The following is a 17,048-nucleotide window of genomic DNA, read 5'->3' as shown; positions in this document are numbered from 1 at the left end:
TCTCCCTCCATTTCCATGCAATTTCCCTTTTCTCTCCCTTTCCCTCCCACCTCATGTCTCTGTTTAACGTTAATCTTTTCCTCCTGCTCTTCCTCCCTGCTCTGTTCTTAATTGCTCTCATTATATCAAAGAAGACATTTGGCATTTGTTATTTAGGGATTGGCTAGCTTCACTTAGCATAATCTGCTCTAATGCCATACATTTCCCTGCAAATTCTATGATTTTGTCATTTTTTAGTGCAGAGTAATACTCCATGGTGTATAAATGCCACATTTTTTTTTTATCCATTCATCTATTGAAGGGCATCTGGGTTGGTTCCACAGTCTAGCTATTGTGAATTATGCTGCTATGAACATCGATGTGGCAGTATCCCTGTAGTATGCTCTTTTAAGGTCTTCAGGGAATAGTCCGAGAAGGGCAATAGCTGGGTCAAATGGTGGTTCCATTCCCAGCTTTCCCAGGAATCTCCATACTGCTTTCCAAATTGGCCACACCAATTTGCAGTCCCACCAGCAATGTACAAGTGTACCCTTTTCCCCACATCCTTGCCAGCACTTGTTGTTGTTTGACTTCATAATGGCTGCCAATCTTACTGAAGTGAGATGGTATCTTAGGGTGGTTTTGATTTGCATTTCTCTGACTGCTAGAGATAGTGAGCATTTTTTCATGTACTTGTTGATTGATTGTATGTCCTCCTCTGAGAAGTGTCTGTTCAGGTCCTTGGCCCATTTGTTGATTAGGTTATTTGTTATCTTATTGTTTAATTTTTGTGTGTTGATTTTATATCCTGCCACTTTGCTGAATTCATTTATTAGCTCTAATAGTTTCTTTGTAGACCCTTTTGAGTCTGCTAGGTATAGAATCATGTCGTTCGCAAATAGTGATAATTTAAGTTCTTCTTTTCCTATTTTTATGCCTTTAATTTTTTTTTGTCTAATTGCTCTGGCCAGTGTTTCGAGAACTATATTGAATAGAAGTGGTGATAGAGGGCATCCCTGTCTTGTTCCAGATTTTAGAGGGAATGCCTTCAATTTTTCTCCATTCAGAATGATGTTATCCTGAGGCTTAGCATAGATAGCTTTTACAATGTCGAGGTAAGTTCCTGTTATCCCTAGTTTTTCTAATGTTTTGAACATAAAGGGATGCTGTACTTTGTCAAATGCTTTTTCTGCGTCTATCGAGATGATCATATGGTCCTTATCTTTAAGTCTAATGATGTGGTGAATAACATTTATTGATTTTTGTATATTGAACCATCCTTGCATCCCAGGGATGAATCCTACTTGATCATGGTGCACAATTTTTTTGATGTGTTTTTGTATCCAATTCGCCAAAATTTTATTGAGAATTTTTGCATCTAGGTTCATTAGAGATATTGGTCTGTAGTTTTCTTTCTTTGAGGTGTCTTTGTCTGGTTTCGGAATCAGGGTGATGTTGGCCTCATAGAATGAATTTGGAAGAGTTCCCTCTTTTTTTATTTCCTGAAATAACTTGAAAAGTATTGGTATTAGTTCTTCTTTAAAGGTTTTGTAAAACTCTGCTGTATACCCATCTGGTCCTGGGCTTTTCTTGGTTGGTAGTCTTTTGATTGCTTCTTCTATTTCATCCATTGATATTGGTCTCTTCAAATTGTGTGTATCTTCCTGACTCAGTCTGGGCAAATCGTATGACTTAAGAAATTTATCGATGTCTTCACTATCTTCTATTTTATTGGAATATAGGTTTTCAAAATAATTCCTAATTATCTTCTGTATTTCTATAGTATCTGTTGTGATATTGCCTTTTTCATCCTGTATGTTAGTAATTTGAATTCTCTGTCTTCTTCTCTTCATTAGCATGGCTAAGGGTCTGTCGATCTTATTTATTTTTTCGAAGAACCAACTTTTAGTTTTGTCAATTTTTTCAATAATTTCTTTTGTTTCAATTTTGTTGATTTCCGCTCTGATTTTAATTATTTCTTGCCTTCTGCTACATTTGCTGTTGTTTTGCTCTTCCTTTTCTAGGGCTTTGAGATGAAGTGTGAGCTCATTTATTTGTTGGTTTTTCTTTTTTTGAGGAATGACCTCCAGGCGATGAATTTCCCTCTTAAAAACTGCTTTCATTGTGTCCCATATATTCCGATATGGTGTGTCTGTATTTTCATTTATCTCTAAAAATTTTTTTGATTTCCTCCTTTATGTCTTCTGTAACCCATTGATCATTCAGTAACACATTGTTCATTTTCCATGTAATGCAGGATTTTTCCTTCCTTCTTTATTGATTTCCAGTTTCATTCCATTATGATCAGATAAAATGCATGGTATTATCTCCACCCCTTTATATTTACTGAGGGTTGCCCTATGGCATAATATATGGTCTATTTTTGAGAAGGATCCATGTGCTGCTGAGAAAAAAGTATATCCACTTGATGATGGTTGATATGTCAGTTAAGTCTGAGTTATTGATTGTGATATTGAGTTCTATAGTTTCTTTATTCAACTTTTGTTTGGAGGATCTGTCCAATGGTGAGAGAGATGTGTTGAAGTCACCCATAATTATTGTGTTGTGGTCTATTTGATTCTTGAACTTGAGGAGAGTTTGTTTTATGAACGTCGCAGTACCATTATTTGGTGCATAAATATTGATAATTGTTATGTCTTGTTGGCGAATGGTTCCTTTTAACAGAATATAATGTCCTTCCTTATCCCTTTTGATTAACTTAGTCTTGAAGTCGATTTTATTCGATATGAGGATGGCCACTCCTGCTTGCTTACGAGGACCGTGTTCGTGGTATATTTTTTCCCAACCTTTCACCTTCAGCCTGTGTATGTCTTTTCCAATCAGATGTGTCTCCTGGAGGCAGCATATTGTTCGATTTGTTTTTTTAATCCATGTTGCCAGCCTATGTCGCTTTATTGGAGAGCTTAAGCCATTAACGTTTAGAGTTACTATTGATATATGATTTGTACTTCCAGCCATGTTTGATTATTTATCTTTTTTTTAAAATTTAGTTTGTTTCTCCAAGATTAGCTTTTCCCCTGCCCTCTGTCTTTACTGAGGCACTTCCCACTGTTGGTTTTGGTTATTGTTTTTCATTTCTTCCTCGTGTAGTGTTTTGCTCAAGATGCTTTGCAATGCTGGTTTTCTGGCTGCAAATTCTTTTAACTTTTGTTTATCATGAAAGATTTTTATTTTGTTGTCATCATGAAAGATTTTTATTTTGTTGTCATACCTGAAGCTTAATTTTGCTGGATACAAAATTCTTGGTTGGCATCCATTGTCTTTCAGTGTTTGAAATACAGTGTTCCAGGATCGTCTCGATTTCAGCATCTGTGATGAAAAATCCATTGTTAACCTTATTGGTTTACCCCTGAATGTAATCTGCCTCCTTTCTCTTGTAGCTTTTAATATTTTCTCTTTGTTCTGTATGTTGGATATCTTCATAACAATGTGTCTTGGCGTTGGTCTACTGTGATTTTGTATGTTCAGTGTCCTGTATGCATCTACAACTTGTATATCTGTTTCCTTTTTTATATCTGGAAAGTTTTCTATAATTATTTCATTCAGCAGGTTGCTCATTCCCTTGGTTTGAACCTCTATACTTTCCTCTATCCCGATGACTCTTAAGTTTGGTTTTTTTATGTTATCCCATATCTCTTGGATGTTTTTCTCGTGATTTTTTACCAGCCTTTCTGAGTTGGCTAGACTCTTTTCAAGATGATATATTTTGTCTTCATTATCTGACGTTCTGGCCTCTACTTGCTCCACTCTGTTAGTGATACTCTCATTTGAGTTTTTAATTTGGTTTATAGTTTCCTTCATTTCTAGAATTATTGTTTGATTTTTTTTATAATCTCTATCTCCTGATAAAGATGCTTATTTGCTTCTTTTATCTGTTTATGTAATTCATTTTCAATGTTTTCTTTCACTGTTTGAATTTGCTGTCTCATATCCTCTTTAAGGTTCCATTCCATCTGTCTAAGTTCTTTGAGTTCTTTATTTGACCATTTTTCTGATGCCTCTAGGTCCTCCTGAATAGTTAGGCTGTCCTGCATTGTTTGTCCTCCTTTTCTTCCTTGCTTTTTCATGCTGCTCATGTTACTTCTTATTCTGTTTGACTGCTGAGTTACTGTTTACTCCTATAAATTTATTTGATGCTGTCGCCGCCAGTTTCAATGAAGTTATCTCCTCCGCCGCATTCTGGTGATGTCAGTTCTCTGCCACAGTGGTATCCCATGCAAATGGTGACAGTTTGTTCCCTTTGCCGGGTGACCAGTGCAACGGGTGGATCCTGACTGGCTCTCCCAAGCCCCGTCTCAATCCTGTGGTCACTGCCTATGAAGGCTCGGTTGCTTCTAACCTCCACAGGTTCAGAAGGGCCGACCAGTTGTTTCAGCGGGATCGTTTAGTGCTGAGTTACAGCAGTTTGTCTGCGAGACGCAGGCGAACAGGAGCTTGAATTCAGCCAATCCAGGCTCGGTGTGTGTTCTGAGAGACCCAGACTGTTCGCCCCAGATCCACGTCAGCTCAGCATTGCCTAGTGGTCCTGAGCAAACTGCATTTAGATGGTTTATGACTCCCTATGCCCGCACAGCTGAAGAGGTCAGAGACTTGATCTCTCCGCGCCCGCCGCCATGTTGGGTCCCTCTCGGGCCTTTACTTTATATGCAGTGCTGAGAATCCAACCCAGTGTCTCTTACCTGCTAGGCAAGCCCTCTACCAGAGCTACAACCCCAGCCCCACAATCTTTTAATATTTTATTTAGCGTCAGGTCTCACTAAGTTGCTGAGGGCCTCACTAAGTTGCTTGAGGCTAGCTGTGAACTCACCATCCTCTTGACTCAGCATCCCCAGATACTGCTATTACAAGTATGTGCCAACAAGCCAGCTTCGTTTTTTAATCAAGGAAAGGTACTTTCAAATCATTATGGGATACAATTTCACACCAACAGACTGGCAAAAAAAAATTTACTTTGGGTAATACCACCTGTCAGCAAGAATGCAGAGCAATGAGAATGCCTCTTCATTGCTGGTAAAAGAAAATGTTGACTACTTTGGAAAATAGTTTGGCACTAGCTTATAGAGTTGAATACGGATATATCCTATATCCCAGTATTTCTACTATATGTATACCATAGATAAATTCTTTTATCTATGGCATAGGACATGTTTAAGAACATTTTAGCAGCACTGGTCATATATGAGCAAAACTCTGAACACAATCTAAATGTTGATAAGTGGATAATTAAGGTATATTTATTCAATGAAAATAAATAAAGTACAACTACACACATCAATATGGATGAATCTCAATGCCGCACAAAAGCAACACATTACAGAAGAATACATGCATCATGACTCAATTTACTATTAAGTTTAAGCCAGAAAAACTGAACATTTTATTTAGGATTAAAGACAGGGTGAAAACAAAGAATTAGCATGAAAATCAGGATGGCAATGGTTTTCACAAAGAGAAAAGAATGCAGTCAGAGAGGAGTATATAAGGGATTTCTGGACTATGGTAACTAGGTGGTGGGTGGATGAGAGTTTGTTACTTTATCTGGACAATATACAATTTCTTTCAAATACAAACACTCTATATTAAACTTAAGGTAAAGCAAATTATCAAAAGAGCCTTGGAATGTTACCAATATGAGACATCTTCATGAATATCAAGGAATTTCATATAACAAAGTGGAAAAAATTTATGTATTCTGATATATAAAAAACAAATACAGAATGTGACAATTACTATGGGAGTTGTAGGCAAATCTCAGAAATACTTGGATATTGAAGAATCCTCCTTCCTACCATCTTATTTTCCTAACTTTCTAAATCTATAACAAAGGGGGTACCTATTGTTTTAAATCCATTTTGTGCTTCTACATCAAAACATCTGAGACTGAGTTAGTCCATCACTGTTTCATATCAAGAACTTAAGAACTGGCTAACACTACTGTTTCTTCATTCAGGGGCCAGCTTAAAATATCAATAGAGCAGTAAGAAAAATCACAATGGCTACTCTGCTAATTCTGAGTAAGTCATCAAAGCCTGACTCATCTATAAAAAGGCATGTTGTACCTAAAATGTACCTAACAAGGTCCTGGGTTTGATCCCCTGTAGCAAATGTGTGCACAGAAATAGCATCATCCTGAAGTGTTACAAAGAGAAATAACTATCAAGAGTTCTTTAAAATACTATTCCTATGTGATAGTATTACAGATGATTGCTTTTTGTTTCCTTTTCCAAATTTTCTATAAAGAACTTTTTTTTACTGTTTTTAATCAGAAAGAAGAGTTCAAATGAAAACCATTTTTAAAAACTATTAATCTTAAAGTTCTAGGATTTCAGTGACTTTCACTAAACTACTCATCTCTAAGAAAGTATGAAGTGAGAGCTGAGTCATATACATATCAGAACTTCTTTCTCCATGCTAGGATAAAATTTAACAATTTGTGTTAAAATTCATTGCACTGGTACTACATACATTTCAGGTCACAAAGTAATGGTATGTTTGCTGTTACTGTTTTCTTTGCTCATCATCTTCCCTGCCACCATCTCTAAACAGCCAGGGGGATACTTTTAAATACATAAATTAGATTACAGCTCTCTTGCCCACACTTTTCCAATAGCACCCCATCACACCTGTAATGAAATCCAGACTTTCATCATAGTCTGTAAAGCTCTATATAACTCCTCTCTGTCAGTCCTATCATTCTGCTCTTCCACCTTTCTACTTTAGCCACCTATGCCTGCTAAAGCAACACAAGTACAGCAAATATATTTCCAGAATTTTCACAACTCCTCATTTTCTCACTTTTGTTTAGGCCTCCACACATACGTCACCATCTCAGAGAGGGCTTTCCTCGCCAATCTATTAAAACAGCACCATTTCCATCACTCTCCCCCTTTGTATCCTCCCTTAATTTTGTTTATTGCCCTTATTACTATTGGTAAATGCATATTTCCAATCCTTTGGATATCCGTGTTACCTCCAAGGACAGGCCAAATTTCCAAAGACTTTAAATAGTTCTTAAACCTCAGCTGAAAGTAAACTTAGAACCACGCTTCATGGCAAAAACCTGTAGCCCTAACTACTGAGGCAGGATGATTGCCAGTTCAAGGCCTACTTTGACAACACAGCAAGACTCTGCAACAAAAATAAATAAAATAAACTTGGAAATGAAGAGAAACTTACCAGTTTAAGTCACTGGACAGGCACAGAATGAATGATGACCTTCTCCCATTACAGTATCCAATATGTCTATTGGCAAACTGTTTACTAAACTATGAGAAGCCTCAACGTGGGAAAAGAATTAAAGTTTAAATAGAGGCTTATAAGCCTTTCAAAAATAAAATACTTTGGGCTGGGTATATAGCTCAGTGGTTAAGCACTTGCCTAGCATGTGCAAAGACCAGGTTGAATTCCCAGAAATGAAAAACAAAAACCAACAAAAAACAAAAGTAAAAATGTTGCAAAACTAATGCTTTAACAGCAATAGTAATAGCTGTTCAGAGAAACAGAAATCCATACCATTCCAAGGTTTCATTTTAAGGGGAAGTTCTTTCAAAATGATAAACAACTCTTCTTATTTTCACTTGTGACAGAGACAAGCATTTTAAGTGATGTTTTTCCAGGACACTCAAATCTAATTAGAGTCAAAATAGCACTCTATCTAATTTCCCAGGTTCAGATGTAAGAGAAAAACCCCCGTACTTAACTTTAGAAAGGGAAAGAGAGAGAAAAGAGAAGTTGAAAAAGTTCAACATCAATCTAAACTTAAAGAGAGTTAAAGTGCCTGCAGCACCAATGCTCCAAGAGCAGATTTTTATCTTGGGATTTATGGATTTTAGAGCTCAATAATTTCCCTAAAACTATATGTAAAATGTTGTATAACCATGCATACATCCACAGCTTTTGCAAAATTCTGAGCTCTATAACCTCAGAAATGTTTTTTAAAAAAACATATGTCTGTTCTAATTTTATCACAGATTTTAAACAGATCCTATCAGTTGTGCACTTCAGACAATAGAGACAACAGTTAAAAAAATGTAGTATTGGAAATCTTATACACTAGAACACTCGGCCACTATGAAAATTTGTTTAATAAAACAGGTGACCTCAAAGATCTGGGCCCAATGAGAGACATTTTTTAAAAATATTTATCTTTTAGTTGTAGTTGGACACAATACCTTTATTTCACTTATTTATTTTTATGTGGTGCTAAGGATAAAACCCAGGGTCTCACACGTGCGAGGTGATCTCTCTACTGAGCCACAACCCCACTGAGCCACAACCCCAGCTCCTAGGAGAGATATTTAATGGTTCTTATTTCCAAGGTATTCCCAGAATTTCTAAGACTGTACTATTTTATATCTCTTGATGACTGGATGTGAAACTCAAAGTGAAACTCTTCAAGGACCAAGAAGAAATTCAGCTTGGCCACAAAGCCAGAATCAAAATTAGCACTGTGGGAATACACCATCTAGACATATATACTGACTTCTGTAAATACCTTTATTTACCTCTGGGACTAAGGAAAATTATTACTTAGCTTGGAGAGAAAGAATGATTTGAAATAGAAAATATTAGAATCCTAGGCTAGCCGGGGCAGTGGCACATGCCTATAATCCCAGTGGCTTGGGAGGCTGAGGCAGGAGGATCGCAAGGTGCTAAGCAACTCAGTGAGACTCTGTCTCTAATAAAATACAAAATAGGGTTGGGGATGTGGCTCAGCAATCAAGTGCCCCTGAATTAAAAAAAAAATCCCAGGCCAAAGATCCTCTGATATGGAAGTTCCCCACAGATGTTTTGCAATATAAACACTAATTATAGGGATAAGGTTATGGCTCAGTGGTAGAGTGCTTGCCTAGAATGTGTAAGATATTAGGTTTGATCCTCAGCACCACATAATAAATAAATAAATAATGAAGTTATAAGTCCATCTACAACTATTTGTAAAAAGTAATTATAATTATACATTTCTTGGAAAACATGAGTAAAAAATGAAGTCTGACATCACATCGAATTGCTCAAAATATAAATTTACAACTGATAACAAATGACATTTCAGTTTGTTTAATTAACAAATACTACAAAACTAGAGGAGAAAAGATGAAAAGAACATATCCATATATTCATATCATGATGAGTTAGAGCACAATTCTCATCTGGGAGCACAACCATCCTTCCCACCATTTGGAAATAAATATTTAATTCTATAATTATAAGCAAACAGTAACAACTATTATTTTTGTAATATTAACCACAGAAAATAAGCTTATACAAATCCTATTGGCTGGTAGAGATTCTCCGAAGGTGAATATAAAAGATTTTAGAGTAAGCCTTATCATTAATGCTATGTATTAACCTCTATGAGCTATGCACATAATAGGAATTTTCAGTTAAAGCATTTGTTTTATTTTAAAATTGTTTGCTTTGGGGGCTGGGATTGTAGCTCCATGTGGAGAGCTTGCTTAGCACATGTGAGGCACTGCGTTCCACCTTCAGCACAGCTTAAAAATAAATAAATAAAATAAAAGTATTGTGTCTGTCTATAACTAAAATTTTTTTTAAAAACTGCTAAAAAAATTGTTGGCTTTCTGTGCTTATTATAATACAAAAAAGATTCTAATCCCCAAAAGTTAACTTTAAAAGTTAACTTTTGTTCATCTACTGTTCCATTTTACTACTTGCAGATCCTCTTGATTATGCAAAATAAGAGTATTTTAAGAATACTACCATGTAGATCTCCTGGAAGTTATCATTAAGAGGTGGGATTGCACAGGCTGAAATATGAAACATGAAATAATATATTTACTTATTTCAAGTATGAATTCAAGAATATTAGAAAGAATGTTACATAACTACATTATTTTGACATAATCAAAATCAATTTTTAGAATTCAAATTTGATTCAGATCTCAATGATAACTTTCTGAAATTTACTTTGGATAAACTTAACCATACACATAAATAGGTTTTGTGTGTAATTCCATTTCTATGACCTATATTTATATTTAGAAAGACATGTTGTCCACATATCTGACAGTATTACAAGCTTGAGATGGAAGTGCACTGAACTTTCCTCTTTTACTTATGGAAGAGAAAATTATGTATGAAGACAAGGCTCACACTGCTGTCAAATCAAGCTGAACACCATGTACTAGTATCCTTTAAGATGAAAACTGTTTTCGTCTGACTTCTAAAGATGAAAGGGTCTTTATAAGCATAAATGATTTTAACTATCATCAAAAAGTAAGGTAGAGGGCTGGGATTGTGGTTCAATGGTAGAACATAGAACACTCACCTAGCATGTGTGAGGCACTGGGTTCGATCATCAGCGCCACATAAAAATAAAATAAAGGTATTGTGTCCATCTATGACTAAAAAATAAATATTAAAAAAAAAGTAAGGCTGAGGGCTGGTAGAGTGCTTGCCTCACATGCACAAGGCCCTGGGTTTAATCCCCAGCACCACAAAAGAAAAAAAAAAAGATACGGTTGTTTTTAAAGGCAATCCAAAAGTAACAAAACAATAATTAACTATTTTCTACTATAATAACTATATTTTAAAGTTACAAAAATATCCATGAAATCAATTACATTCCTCATATTTGTAACACACAACAAGAAAACAAAATGGGAATAGAAAAAAATTCTATTCATAAGAGCTACCAATAGACTTAACAAAATACTTGGTAGTCAAGAGCTATATAAAAGAATATTACAAAACTTAATGAGTATATATTAAATTTAAGAACTTCCATTCATCAAAAAGTATTATTAAGAAAATGAAAAAACAAGTTAAATTTTAAGTTTTACAACTCATATAACTGGCAAAGAGGCTTATTATCTAGAACATATAAAGACTTTTTACACATTAACTTACAAAACAGGACAAATAACAGGATAGAAAATAATGAGCAAAAAATGACAAGCATAGTCAAGAATATTAAAAGACTTCAGCCTCATTAGTAATTTAAAAAATGCAAATTTAAGGCCATAATATTTTATACCTATTATACTGGCAAAAATTCTCATAATCTAAGCATTAAAATGTATATCAAAAAGAAACCTTATCCTTTTGTAGAATATACATTGGTATAAATAGTTTGAAAAACCAATTTTTCATTGTTTTTTAATTTCCCATTCTGATAACTTATGATCAGCAATTTCAATTATACTCCTAGTTATATATCCCAGAAAAACCTCCTCAAGTCACCAGGAATATGCTTAAGAATGTTAATATACAGAGAAACTTACTTACTAAAAAGAAATAACTGGATACAAAATTCAAAACAGTGGTTATATGAGGTAGAGAAAAAGTAGATTAGACCAAATGGATGGGTTATGGAAGGATGCTATGGTTTGAGTGTTTGTGTCCCTCTAAAGCTCACATGTTGAAATCCTAAAACCAATAACTAAATGGCTTCCTTATCAATAATGATTTTAACTATAAATGCATTAATATTCTAAATGTATGTACAAAAGAAAGTGTAAGTTATAAAAGATGATATACTATCCTCCTGCCCCCCACAGTGACAGAATTAGGAGGTAGCATCTTTTGGGAGGTCTTTTGACTCTGTCTTATTGAAGGGATTAGTACTTTATCAAAGAGACCTAAGGGAGCCTATCTTTCACATGTGACGATGCAAGATGGTACCATCTATTAGGACCAGGCTCTCACCACACCCATATCTGCCAGCACCTTGATCTTGAACTTCCCAGCCTCCAAACTATGAGAAATAGTTGTTGTTTATAATCTGCATGGTTCATGGCTTTTTTTTTTTTTTGTACCAGGGATTGAACTCAATGGCACTCAACCACTGGGCCACATCCCCATCCCTATTTTGTATTTATTTTATTTAGAGATCAAGTCTCACTGAGTTGCTTAGCACCTCACTTTTTGCTGAGGCTGGATTTGAACTCATGATTCTCCTGCCTCAGCCTCCTGTGGTTTGTGGCATTTTTGTTGTAGTAGCCCAAAAAGACTAAGACAAAGCTATATAGAGACAGATGCTAATAACTGGTAAGGTTCTGGACCTTGGGTTGGTACTGTCTATGCAAGAAGTTCATTTATTATACCATCTTTCATAATTTACATGTTCTTTTGTACACACATTTAGAAAACTGAATGCATTTATAGTTAAAATCATTACCGATAAGAAAGTCATTTAATTAATGGTTTTTAAAAAATACCTTTCTGTTATTGCAGTTCCTCAATCATTTCATGACAACTTTTTTGTTACTTAGTTGAATTTTTTTAAAGTAGCATTTTCCTTTTCTGTTTAATTTTAATAAATTTTTTAGTGGCTACCTTAGGGATTACAATTAACATCACAAACTCATAACATCCTAAACTAAACATTACCACCTTAGTTTCAATAGTATACAAACACTCTGCTCCTATACACTTCCATCCCCCATCCTTGACAAATGTTATTATCACAGACTTCAGTTTTGTGTGCTCATTCACACAGATTTATAAGTATTGATTTATGCATCAGTCTTTTAAATTCACATGGAAAAAAAGAGAAACCACAAAACAAATGTACAATTAAACTGGCTTTTACATTTACCTATGTAGTTACATCTTTGTCAGTGTTATTTATTTCTTTATATGGCTTTGAGTTACTGCCAGTATCCTTTCATTTTAGCCAGAAAAACTGCTTTTAACATCTCTTGTGGGATAGGTCTACTGATGATAAACTCCACTAACTTCTTTTATCTGTACATGTCTCAATTTTTCCGTCATTCTTGAAGAACAGTTTTGCTGGATATAGAATTCTTGGTTGACATATTTCTCTCTTTCAGCACTTTAGATACAGTCATGTGCCACATTATTGTTAACAACAGACCACATATATTATGTTGGTCCCATAAGAGAACAATGGTGCTGAAAAATTCCTATCATTGTAATTACTCAAGTTTGTGATAATCAAGCCCGTTGTGCTGCATACACAAAAGTGTGTGTGTGTGTGTGTGTGTGTGTATATATATATATATATATATATATAAAACTATCTTACTTGTTTATGTGTTTATTGTATTTCTTTAATTATTTTAGTGTGTATTCCCTTTAGTTATTAATAAAAAATATTTACCATAAGATCATATGTCATGATATATTTACCACATCTCTTCATTTTCTTGTTATTTGATTTAATCTCATTTTGTTCATCATGGCCCTAAGAGCAATAGGCTATACCGTACAAACACAGAGACCATATATCTTAGTGTGTGTCAGTACACTATACCATCTCCATTTGTATAAGTACATTCTTAACATCTCTCAGAATAGATCATTAAATGATGCAGTAAGAGTATGTTGTTCCACTGCCTTCTTGTCTGCATGGTTTCTGATAAGAAATCAGTCATTAATCTTAATTAGGATCCCTTGCATGTGATAAATCACTTCCCTTTTGCTACTTTCAAGACTCTTTCTTTGGGGAACGAAAGGAGGATATACTGGGAAATGATACTGGTCAAATTATACTGTTATAATGTGTGCATGTGGGGCTGGGGTTGTGGCTCAGTGGTAGAGCACTCACCTAACATGTGCAAGGCACTGGGTTCGATCCTTAGCACCACATAAAAATAAATAAATAAATAAAGGTACTATATCCAACTACAACTAATTTTTTTTTTAAAGAAAAGAATGTCTGCAAAAAAAAAAAAGAATGTGTGCATGTACAAATATGTTACAACAAATACCATCATTGTGTACAATTATAATGCACCAATAAAAACCATGGAAAGAAAAAGATTCCTTCGTTGTGTTTTGGTAATTTGACTACTATTTATTTCTGTGTTGATCTCTTTGGATTTATCTAGCTTGATGGTCATTGAGCTTTCTGGACATACAGATTCATCAGATTTGGGAAGTTTGGGGTCACTATTTCTGAGAATATTCTTTCCATCCCATTTGTTTCCCTTTCTGAAATTCAAATTATATATATGTTTATCCACTTGGTGGTTTTTTACGCTCATTTTACTTTTCTCCATTCTTTGTAAGTTGTTCCTCTAACTCAATAATTTTAATTGTCCTGTCTTCAAATTGCGTATTCATTCTTCTACCAGATCAAAACTGTTCTTGAATCCCTCCAGTAATTTTTCACTTCAGTATTTGTAATTTTCAATGACAGAATTTTAATTTTTCTTTGGCTCTTCTTCTTTTTATGTTTTTATATATTCATGACAGTACAGTGTACTTTGACATATTATACATACATGCAGTACAACTTAATACTAGTTAGGATCCCATTCTTGTGGCTGTATATGATGAAGAGTTTCACTGGTCCTTTAGCTCTTTTTTTTTTTTTTTAAAGAGACAGTGAGAGTGAGAGAGAGAGAGAGAGAATTTTTTTAATATTTATTTTTTTAGTTTTTGGCAGACACAACATCTTTGTTTGTATGTGGTGCTGAGGATCAAACCCGGGCCGCACGCATGCCAGGCGAACATGCTACCGCTTGAGCCACATCCCCAGCCCCAAGCTCTTTAAGCATATTTAAGACAATTGAATTTACAAATTTGTTTAGTAAGTCCAAAGACTAGACTAACTCAGGGACTTTATGGACCTCATTTTAATTATCTCTTTAAAGACCCTATATCTAAATACAGTGACATTCTGAGGTACTCGCAGTTAGGTCTTCAACATGAATAGTTTGAGGGGATACAATTCAGCCCTTAGCATATATTATATTCAATAATAAATTATGAAAAAATGGAAGCAACAATATGAATAGCAGATGTTTTACCTTAAAAAAAAAAGGATTAACGAGTCAACAAGAAGAATGAGTACAGTATAAGAAAATACTTTGAGACCATATTTACATACTTTTTACTATAATATATTGTTATAATTGTATCACTGCATTATGGATGTTAATGCCTATGCCTAATTTATAAATTAAACTTTATTATAGATATGTATTTATAGGCAAAAATTGCATATAAAAAGATAGTTTTTATCCAGGTATTATCCATGGTTTCAGGCATCCACTGGTGTTCTTAGAATGTACCCCCCCCCCACGCACAATGATGGACTACAATACTCTGTACTTGAAACTGATCTTGAAAAGGTAGAAAATGCAGATGTTAAGCCAACACAAACTAAAATGTCAATATTAAAAAGTGGAAATAAACACTAACCTCTGGTACCAATTTCCGCATATTAAATAACAAAAACAAATACAAATGGTAAGAGAATTGGGAATCAGGTACATCTACAGTTTGGAAGGGTAGTTACAAATTTAGTCTACTCTTTATGGCAAACAATCTGCCAAAATGTTAACAAGACAGTTAAATCCTTTTCTAGTTTTGTTTTCTTTTCTGTTAAAATTCATGGGTCTTGCTATGTTGCCCAACTAGCCCCAAACTCCTAGGACCAAATAATTCTCCTTCCTCAGCCCCTCAAGTAGCTGGGAATACAAGCACATGCTTCCTTGCCTTGCACCAAGAAAGTAAAACCTTTTAAGAAATAAAAAGAGCACTGTTGTATTACTGAAATATGGGGGTGGGTGGGGCGGATTCAAGTGGCCAACAATGCAAATAAACAAACTAGATATATGAAGAACCATTAAAGTAAGATTAGTTAAAAGGTATTGTTCAGTAACAAAGGCTAGATGTGTGTAAATCTCTTCCTGTCACTCCCTTGATTAAAAATCCTTCAATGTCTCCTCACCTAGAGTATTTATAAGGCTTTTTATCAAACTCTGGTTCCTGCTTTCTTTCCAGCCCCATTTCTTACTCATTCCCTCATTATCACTTGCTTAAATGTAGGACTATAATTTCCCCTCTATACACTACTTTGGTACAATTAATCTACATTCAAAATCCACACTAGGATCACTAAACTTTTAAATCACTAATTATTACCCTCCCCCTTGCCAAAATACTTGGTACTTCTGATATTTGTCATGTCTCATGTCTCATGTCTCCTGCTCAGAATACCTTGCCACACCTTATTATAATAATGAACTCCAAACAAGTCTTCCTTCCAGATACAATTGAAACAGCTGTGTTTGAACCCTTTCAGCAAAGGTTTGGACTTCCCTGAACTTCCAATTATTTTGAACAATCTAATGTAGCACTTCTCCTACAGTAATTATTAGTTTATATGCTGCTTTCCCCCACTCACTGTACCCTCTCTAAAGGCAGAAATTATTGTAAATAACTTGTGTCTTCAGAGTCTAGAATAATAAAAGCTCGATGAATGAAGTGAAATGAATGATAAATAGTAAATAAGAGTTTCAAGAAAGTGGATGTTTTCTTATAGAGTTAGGTAAACAATTTTAAAGTAAATCGTTTAAAATGAAAATGAATGTTTTAAATACAGTAATATTTTCTTTCTTTTCATGATGCTTTTTCTTCAGATTAGGGAGGAGTTTCTTCCCAACTATAATCACAACTAACTTGCCAAAGTCACAGAACAAAAATGCTGTGTTAGCGCCAATGTTTAGCCACAGCTGTTCTTGAAATGAAGTCCTGACTTTCCCTTTCAAGACTGCTTATTCACCAACTTAACCCAGTTCTCAAGCTTTGCATGAGACATATAAACAAAAAGGCCAGCTAGTAAGATTAGCTAAGGAAGAACCTGATCCATTCTCTTAATGAGGTGAGATGCAGACACCATTAAGAAACACTACAAAGCTATGACTTGTACACAGACAGTTCACCACATAATAATTTTATAGAAGGAAAGACTAACTTCCTGCATGGGAGTAGAAGAGGAAAAAGAAAACTCAGAGTGCTGTAAATCAGGGCTTCTGAGACTTTAACAAAGTACACTTTTTCCGAGTCAGCATCCTTTTAATTCTAGCAGTAGCTGCTGAAAGGAGGGGAAATCCACCCCGTGAGAAATTAAAACAGGCCTGGAGGTTTCAATATGAAACTTCCTCTCCCGTGGTAAAAATGAAGCCTCTCATCTTCACTGTGACACAGTGAGTCACACTATATATAAAATAAAACAGATGACACTGATTCCGTAACCAAAAAGATGGAAGTGGGAGGCCAGACAACATGTGAAAACCAAGGCTCTTGGGGGTTACATCAGCATTCAGGTGCTC

The 17,048-nt window shown here is 35.0% G+C and overlaps 1 protein-coding gene across 1 annotated transcript in view; it reads right to left on the bottom strand.

Moving 5' to 3' along the window:
* Art3 (ADP-ribosyltransferase 3 (inactive)) overlaps positions 1–17,048 on the bottom strand; it is a 90,130-nt gene that overhangs the window by 72,236 nt on the left and 846 nt on the right. The window lies entirely within an intron of this gene.

The sequence above is a fragment of the Ictidomys tridecemlineatus genome, chromosome 9 (genome assembly GCF_052094955.1).
Source record: "Ictidomys tridecemlineatus isolate mIctTri1 chromosome 9, mIctTri1.hap1, whole genome shotgun sequence".
NCBI classification, from domain to species: Eukaryota; Metazoa; Chordata; class Mammalia; order Rodentia; family Sciuridae; genus Ictidomys; species Ictidomys tridecemlineatus.
This window is presented reverse-complemented; position numbering and strand designations above follow the sequence as displayed.